This window comes from Cynara cardunculus (assembly GCF_001531365.2).
Source record: "Cynara cardunculus var. scolymus isolate 2C chromosome LG 17, CcrdV1, whole genome shotgun sequence".
Classification (NCBI taxonomy): Eukaryota; Viridiplantae; Streptophyta; class Magnoliopsida; order Asterales; family Asteraceae; genus Cynara; species Cynara cardunculus.
In genome coordinates, this window is record NC_037544.1 from 16162568 (window position 1) to 16172536 (window position 9969).

Consider the following 9969-nt stretch of genomic DNA (forward strand, 5'->3'; position numbering starts at 1 on the left):
TAACATTTTATAAAGATAATAATTAAGTATTCTGTTAGAACTCAATGATTATCCTAATTATATTTTAGATTTTTTATATTTAAAATGAGATGTTTATTCTGTATTTGATTATGTTTATCTGCAGTTAGTTACACGAATTCAATTATGAGATGAAAATCGGATAGGGATGAAATTGTTTAGAGATGAATGGGTTTAAGAGTTTAAGAGTTTTTAAGAGTTTTAGCCAAATGCTTTATAATATAGTATAGATATACATATATATATGTATATATATACATATATAAATATATATATGTACATATATATATATATATATATATATCTATATATGCAGGGGCTGGTTCAAATGCTAACCAAAATTATCGTGTTAACTTTGTTAATCGATCTTAACCGTTAATTTGAATAATAAACGGTTGTGATTTAATGATATTTAAAAATTAATTATTAAATTAATATTTTCAATTAACATATGTGAACAAAATATCAAAGAGYATTTAGGTAAAAAGTAATCTATCTTTGATACACGAGTTGTCAGACATATGAACAACTTGTATATATCTTCAAACCACATCAAACAAAAAAGATTAGACATATGAACAACATGTGAACCGTATGAACATCTTCTGTATATCCAAGAGCCAACTCTGCTGTATGTACATGAACATATATGAACCAAGGCATCTAGGGCTGTGTGTTTTCATACGTGTTCACATGTTTTCACATGTTCTGTGTGTGTGTATGTATTCATATGAGCATCTAGTGACTTGAATATACATGAACACTTATGAATCACGACATATAAGGCTGTGTGATTTCTGATGTGTTCATATGTCAAAGGTGAGAACTGTTGATTAAAATAAATATGAATTATAGAACATGAACACGTGTGAAACTCTAATGTCAATATTGCATCATGATCAATTTTGATATTTTCAAATTTGTAACTTCCAATTAATTATTTGGGAGTTACATAAAATGACAAATTACATAAATACCCTTGTATTTAATATATGAGTTACATTTGAACCAAAGGAAATATGGAATATAATTGGTTGAGCTTGGTTAACATAGTTAACACAAAAAAATTGGTTAGTATTTGAACCAAACTCTATATATATATGCTCGAAGGATCATGTAACACTAACACACATATTTTTAGTATCCATAAATTTCAACTTTTGTATATATTTTAGCCTTAAAATAGTCTTTTAGAAGTATTATGAGTGTTGGTTTGGATGGAAATAATATTTGGCAAAAACTCAATTTTTGATCGAAAAATGAGCATACCTCAAAAAGTGGGCAGAAACTTATATACATCCATTGCTCACCCCCGTGCAACTATTTTGCTCTCCCCTACGAGCATTTGGACATAAAGTTTTTGGGCCTTGCAGCTCATTTAAAACCCGATTTTTTCCTTTCTTTTCTTCTTCAACGACTCAGTTCTCTCTCTCTCTCTCTCTCTCTCTCTCTCTCTCATTTTCAGTCCAAGAACACTCCCACCTGCAAATCTATTTCGTCAAGAACATCTAAGAGCTTTGCAACCAGAGATTCAAGTCTTGTGGGTTGAAATCCAAGATCTTCATCTTCTTTATCATCCTTCCACCATTATTGACCAAACTTTAGGGTTCCATAAAGACCCATTTGTAAGTTATTCTAGCCTTTCTAAGCTTTATACTCGTCAAAATACTTCATTTTAGTCTCCTAGAACGTCTCCCCTGGTGTATTTTACACATCCATGGATTTTGACCAATTTTGGATATTTTTGGAGATTTGTGGATTTTTAACCTTTTTGTTAGTAAATGTTGGATCTTCAAGAATGAATTATAAAAATAAGTTTCAAGTACACAAATGCTATTTGGGACTTACATTTTTGATTGTGTTCATCGTTGGGAGAGTTTTATGTAAAATGATCAAATTTTGGAAAGAGAGGTTACTTGTACTTGGGGGATGAAGTGTTTTGTAGATCTAAAGCTTATGCTCGTTTAGTGCTTCATTTCTGGACTTAAGGAAATTGTTGGTTTGGAAACCTTAGATCCTTGTTGAAGATGACTTGAAGATGGTGAAATCTTCATCATTGGAAATATTAACGTGAGTTCAACTTGCTTTGTCAAAACTACGTACATGCCAAAATGAATATTTTGAAGTATTAAGGTGTTTTACTTGATATTTATTAAATGTGTTGAGTAATTGACGAAGTTTGCATATTTGGTAAATTTGGGTTAGTAAATTTTGTGAAATACTTATATTTGGGTTTTTGGATATATTGATAAACAAATCTCAAGAATGTGAACCTTTGGTGATTTACTGTATATATGGAGATTTTTGATATAAATGCACTTTGGTGTATTTGGTTTTATAAACCGTTTAGAAAATGCATGTTATTGTGTTATGGGACATTTTGGGAATATAAATGGTATGATTTAATTGGAAAATGATTTGTCCCAACTAATGATATGTTTTTGAGTTAATAATGCATTTGAATCATGTATTTGCATAAACATTAGTTAATACCTTTTATTGCTTTTGATGACTTTTATTGAATAGTCAATAGTGTTGTTGAGTTTTTGGCTTGGTTTGACTTAGATTAGTCTTGGGGACATTTGTCCGATTTGTTTTGCTATATGTTGAGCTTTTGGATTTTATATGTGGTTATGGCATATTTATTGAGGATTACATGTTGCGAGTGCGTTGGTCGTTCAGTTGATGTCATATAATTTAGACTGTAATACAGTAGATCCATAGGCATAAAAGTCGGTTGAAATGAGATAGTATTCCTTGTACTGTAGCTAAAGACCTGGATCGGCGAAGGACTCGAGTTAAAGACTTGGATAGAGTTGAACTCGATTACCGTGTGATCTGTAGTGGGAGTGTCAAGGTAAAGACTTGGATATAGTTGAACTTGACGACCATGTAGTCTGTAGTGACTACCATTTCTAGTGAATGAGCTTAATTTGGATTTGGGAGATCCCAAGGTAAAAAGTTGGATAGAGTTGAACTTGGTGACTCCCCAAACAAAAGACTTGGATAAAGTTGAATTTGTTAACCCATTTGACTAAAGACCCATATAAAGTTGATGTAAATGTTTGTTTATCCATAAGTGATGCTTATATAACACTGAATTGTGGCTTTTTGTGTGTTCCATCACAACTAATGGTAAATCAGGTCTCTCCCGTCATCTTATGATGTTTTACACCCTTCCAAGAGTAAACATGATCTAATTATACAAAGTGACTTGATTATAGCTATGTTTTCTATTTTAATGATTTATGGCTTCTTGGTTGTGTGAGTATTGGATTTTGGTTGCATCTAAATAGGTGTTTTAGTTATTGGGTTTTCATCAGGAAATGGTGGGTCTAATAAGATTTTTTTATGATAAAAACATTTCATTTACGAAATTATGACTTAAATCAATAGTCTTTCAGTCTCACCGTTTTATGATTATGATGAAAACTGTTTGAGCTCACTATGCGTTAAGCCTAACATTTTATTTGTCAGCATGTCCATCAGGTCCGTGGGAAATGGTACTAGCAACATCGTGATGAGATGAGTGTTAGATAGATGCACAAGAAGACTTAGCTATTTGTTGATGTCTTCCGAAATTGGAGATAGCGACAATTATTGGGTTATAGTAACATCCGACCTTAACTTAGTCTTTATTTAAGGCTTGATCTATCATTTATTGATGTTGATTTTAGATTTGATATTCGAGGTAAGTCAAGTATTCACTAATAGAAAAGGGATTTACCCCTTTATTTGTTGTATTAATGGAAATTTTAAATTAGTCACTCTATACATGTTTTAGGGTGTTACAGATCGTGTGAGGAAGAGAGTTAAGGTGAGAGGCGTATGAAGGGATCTGGACCCTTGATCACTTTTAATCTCAAATCTACCCATGAATCCGGGATTGGTCCGGTGCATCTCATCTCGGTGAATCTCATCCTAATGTGCATCCAAAGGTTTGAGATCCCTTCTTATGCTTCTCACCTTACTCTCTTTCTTACCGGGGATCTACTCTCCCCCCTGAATAAGTAAGGCTCCTTTTCTGTCATGAAGAGGAAGTACCCTATATATAGGCGAAGGATCGTTTGAGAAATAGAGTTAAGGTGAGAAACATAAGAAAGGATCTGGACCCTTGATCACCTTTAATCTCAAACCCCACTCATGAATCGTGCTTGATACATGGATTGATCCAGTGCATGTTATCTCGGTGTACCTCATTCTAATAATCTAATGTGCATCCAAGGATGATGATCATTTCTTAGTCTTCTCACCTTCTCAATCATATATACATATATATAGGGGCTGGTTCAAATGTTAACCAAGTTTATTGTGTTAACTTTGTTAACCAATCTTGGCATTGATCTTTAAAATTTGTGGGTAAGATCATTCATGACATAAAGTGTAATTAATTGCACACATAGACAAAGTAACATAAGTGAACAATATTTACAAGGGGCATTGTGGGAAAAGATTTTAGTTGTCTATTAATGACAATGAGATGTTTTGTAACCACTCATTAATGACAATGTGATGTTTTGTAACTGCCCATTAATAACAATGTAACTATCCGGGAATTAATCTCGTCATCGAATCAAAACCAACATCAAGATCCCCGACACCAGATTCTTCTACAATTTTTTTGTTAATGTTTCATATGTGAACAAATATTCGATATTTATGAGAATTGTTCATGTGTGAACAAGGGTGTGGAAAAAAGTCGTAAACGACACAAGTGTGCATATATGTCAATATGTGTTTGTATTTGACACAAGGGTTCATATATGTCAATTTGTGTTCGTAATTGACAGAAGTGTTCATATATGTCGAGTTATGTTCATATGGTTGTACGAATGTTCATATATGTGAATTTGTGTTCATATGATCACACATGTTCATCATCTTTCATACGTTCATTTGTGTCAATATGTGTTCATATTTATACCAACTGTACATATATGTCAATCTGTGTTTGTAATTGTCATAAGGGTTCATATATGTCAATTTATGTTTGTAATTGACACAAGGGTTCATATATGTCGAGTTGTGTTTATATGGTTGTACGAATGTTCATATATATGAATTTGTGTTTATATGGTCACACATGTTCATCATCTTTCATATGTTCATTTGGGTCAATATGTGTTCATATTTATACTGTACATATAGGTCAATCTGTGTTCATATATGCTATACATGTCAATTTGTGTTCGTATTTGACACAATGGTTCATATATGTCGAGTTGTGCTTATATGGTTGTACGAATGTTCTCATATGTGAATTTGTGTCAATTTGAACGATACTAAAAACTTTACAACCGGGTCTCCTCCACCAATTACAAATTCATAAACATTAGAGATAGAAAATCAATATTAAATAAAAATAACAAAATTAATAATAATTTAACACAAATTATGAGATTTTATGATTTTGTAACTCCCAATTAATGATACAGGAGTTACATAAAAAAATTTACATTTGTACCATTGTCATTAAATTCTAAGATGTATTGTGATTGGTTGAAAATGGTTAACAAAGTTAACACAATAGTTTGGGTTAACATTTGAACCAAGCTCTCTCTCTCTCTCTCTTTCTCTTTATATATACATATATATATATATATATATATATATATATATAGGGGTTTAATCAAATGAGAACTAGTTAGTTTGTGGTAACCATGAGGTCCAATCTCAACCACAAATCAATAGATAAATTAGAAAATTTATAATTTTGGTAATTTTTAATTAAAATTTTAATGCAAGGGTATTTTAGGTATTTTCTCTCATCTCTCCTATCTCCTCTCTTCTCTCCCCGTCCGCCGGTCTCCGACCACCGTCCTCCGGTGATACCACGTTGGTATCACAATGCATCATATATGTGATTGGGTATCACATTGTGGTCGTTTGTGTGGTCGATCGGATATGTAACACAATGGTATCACAATGCATCTTATATGTGCTTGAGTATCACATTGTGGTATCACCGGAGGACGGTAGCCGGAAGACGGGGACGAAGAGAGAAGAGAGGAGAAAGAAGAGAAAATACCTAAAATGTTCTTGCATTAAAATTTTAATTAAAAATTACCAAATTTATAAATTTCCTAATTTATCTATTGATTTGTGGTTGAAATTGGATCTCACGGTTACCACAAACTAGCCAGTTCTCCCTTGAATGGGCTCCTATATATATATATATATAAGGGTCAAGTTCAAATGTTAATCAAAGTTTTTGTGTTAACTTTGTTAACCGATCTTGGCCATTAAATCTTTCAATAAACGGTTGTGATTAATTATGATAAAAACTTATTTTTTTTAAATTTAAAATTTCATAAAGATAAGTGAACAAAGTTGAAAATGGTATTTAGGTAATTTTCATTTTATGTAACTCTCATATCATTAATTGGAAGTTACAAAAATCAAAAAATCTCATGATTTTTGTTAATTTATTTTTGTTAATGTAAGAACCATATAAACACAACTATATATATGAATAAAAAATTGACATATATATGAACTTGGACTGCATTGCATTTATGAACACAATATGAACATAATACGAATAACTGCTATACGAAAGGAAATAAATAAAAAAACATGTATGAACACAATATGAACAGCTTGTGAACAATAGTTCCTTTATTATGAACACATTCAGGAGAGCGATCCTTTGTCAATTGAAGTTTTATATATGCATTGCATCCATACCTTTTAAGGTTCGTATTACGATATCTCCTCTCGCCAAACTGAAGAGCCATATAATCAAAATAGTTTTTATTTGGTATTCCCTTCATACTACATACAAACCATCTTGTTTGTATGTCTCCATTCTTTTTTGTTTTTTTGGCATGAAGACGAACATCAAACCCGACATTGTCCGCGTACGTCCTGTACATATTTTCTGCTTCATTTATAGATACGAATTGTGCGTTGAGCTTTGGTTTAAGCTCGTCATCAACATTGGGGATAAAATACTTGCTTCCATTTGAACACTCTGCGACATCATATTCCGTTTCATGTTCGAAGGGTGTAAGTATTTGAACACTTGTTGATACCATCATAGTTAGTAAAATCAATGAACATTAATATTACATAACTGGAGTAATCAAATGCAACAACCAGAAAATAGATTTATTTGGTGCGAGTTAAAGCAATCATTAATGATCATGAGATGATTAATGTGAACATATATGAACATAAACATATATGAACAAGAAGTGAGATCTATTTGGTTCAAGTTCACAAGTTGTTCATAGACTAAAATAATTGACATGAACATATATGAACAAATTGTGTATAAATTTATTTGGTGCGAGTTAGATCAATCATTAATGACCATGAGATGAATAATGTGAACATATATGAACAACAGGTGAGATCTATTTGGTTCGAGTTCACAAGCTGTTCATAAACGAAAATAATTGACATGAACATATATGAACAAATTGTGAACATGATCAAACCACATAGGAAGAGAACATCCTATGTTTATATATGAATACATAACCTCCATACTATGAACACCGGGTGCAATCACTTACACAATTTGACATATATAAACACGTTGTGTTTTAACCAACGACTCGGTAAGTTGACATGAAAAGCAGGTGAGATCACTAACAGGATCCGGTATTCATATGATGGGGGTCATTAACATGAACGTATACAACTGTGAACATGATGAAACCACATAGGAAGAGAATATCGTAGAAAATATATAACACATAACCCCCATCATATGAACGCCAGGTCAATCACTTACACAAATTGACATATATGAACACCAGGTCAATCACTTATACAAATTGACATATATGAACACAGGTGCAAGCACTTATACAAATATAAAGATTTGGGATCAAGCTTCAAAAATGAMACTTGTGTTCATATGACACAAAATTTCGTTCATGAAGTGTTATATATACTCAAATGAAAGTAGTAACATAATTGTTTATGATTCATAAAAGTTGGTTATATGACCATATGAAAATGGGTCGTGAATGGAATTCCATTTAACCATGTGAATTAGGTATGCATTAATAATTAAAGAAAAAACTACCAACACAATATGAACTACAAAAAATACAACACATCATAATGGACATAATTTTGATTAAAACGAGTACAATAAAATATTAATCCATTACCAAGACATTCACTTTGGTTATTTTCTTCACTTCCCAAACTCGAACTCCGATTGTCACCATAAACCATTTTAATCTTCTCAATGTTGTTGAATTCTTTTTCAATGCGTTTATCCATAATAGCTTGAACGATACCGAAGATTTTACTACCGTGTTTCCTCCACGAATCACAAACTCATAAAACAATAAAAATGAATGATCAATATTAATATATATATATATATATATATATATCAATATTAAAAATGCACATTTTTAGGGATTTTATGATTTTATAACTCCTAATTAATGATATGGGAGTTATATAAAAAATGAAATTACTCAACCATCCTTGGCATTGAATTGTAAGCTAGATAAAAACCTAATAGAATCATGGATTGTGATTGGTTGAAATGGTTTGTAAAGTTAACAAAAAAACTTTGGTTAAAATTTGATTTTACCTCTATATATATAGGGGCAAGTTCATTTGTTAACCTTAATTATTGTGTTAAATTTATGAACTAATCATTACCATTGATTTTTAAAATAAAGGGTTGAGATTAATCATATTATAAATTTAATTATTAAATGTGTAATCTCACAAACATATGTGAACATAATTGTTGAAGGGTATTTATGTAAAAGATAATGTGGATTTAATGACATCGGTTACAAACAAGAGAAATCATATATGTCCAATTGTATTCCTAATTACCACAAATGTTATATATGTTTAATTTGTGTTCATAATTGCCACAAGTGTTTATATATATGTTCAATTTGTGTTCATAATTGACATAAATGTTCATATATCTTCAATTTGTGTTCATAATTGTCACAAGTGATCACGTATATGTCAATTTGTGTTCATAATTGTCACAATTGTTCATATATGTCAATTTGAGTCATATATGTCAATTTGTGTTCATAATTACCAAGACACACGCTTTGATTATTTACTTCACTTCCCGATCTCGAACTCCGATTGTCATCATAAACAATTTTAACATTCTCAATGTCGTCGTGTTGTTTTCCAATGTCTTTTATCCGTAATTGCTTGAATGATAACAAAGAATTTACTAGTGGATCATCTCCACTAACCACAAATTTATAAATATTAAAAATGGAATATCAATATTAAAAAATGAAAAAAATCACAATATATATATATATATATATATATATATATATATATTAAAAATGCAAAAATCATGAGATTTTATGCATCTTATAACTTCCAATTAATGATACAGGAGTTACAAAAAAAAAATTACTCATATACTCTTAACATTAAATTCTTAAACAATAAAGAGCTTAATACTAAGATGGATTATGATTGGTCCAAGACTTAAACATGGAATTGTTATATACATACACATACAAATATTCCCTATCAATTATAAAAAAAAAATATAAAATTAACATAAACAAACAATATCTTGAAAACAACTATATGATTAAAAGTGTCGTCAAAGGTTGACCATGGGCTTAAATCAATAAGACACATGACTTAAGATGATAGTTACACTTACACATGTATTATATTTATTTATAAATAAAACCTATTTAATTATGATTTACTTTTAAAAATTTAAGCTTTTATAATACTTACAAAAACTAAAATAAACGTCCATTTAAGTTGAAAATTAAACAATCATATCATTTTCTTTAAAGAGAAATCATATCTTTATAATTAATATATTCAGATTAAAACAAAACGGTTGTTATTTGATGAGCAGAAAAGTATAAAAAACTGATAATCTATACTACAGTATAAAGATGTTAAACATTATTGTTGAATTTTTAAAAAGTATATATATATATATATATATATATATATATATATATA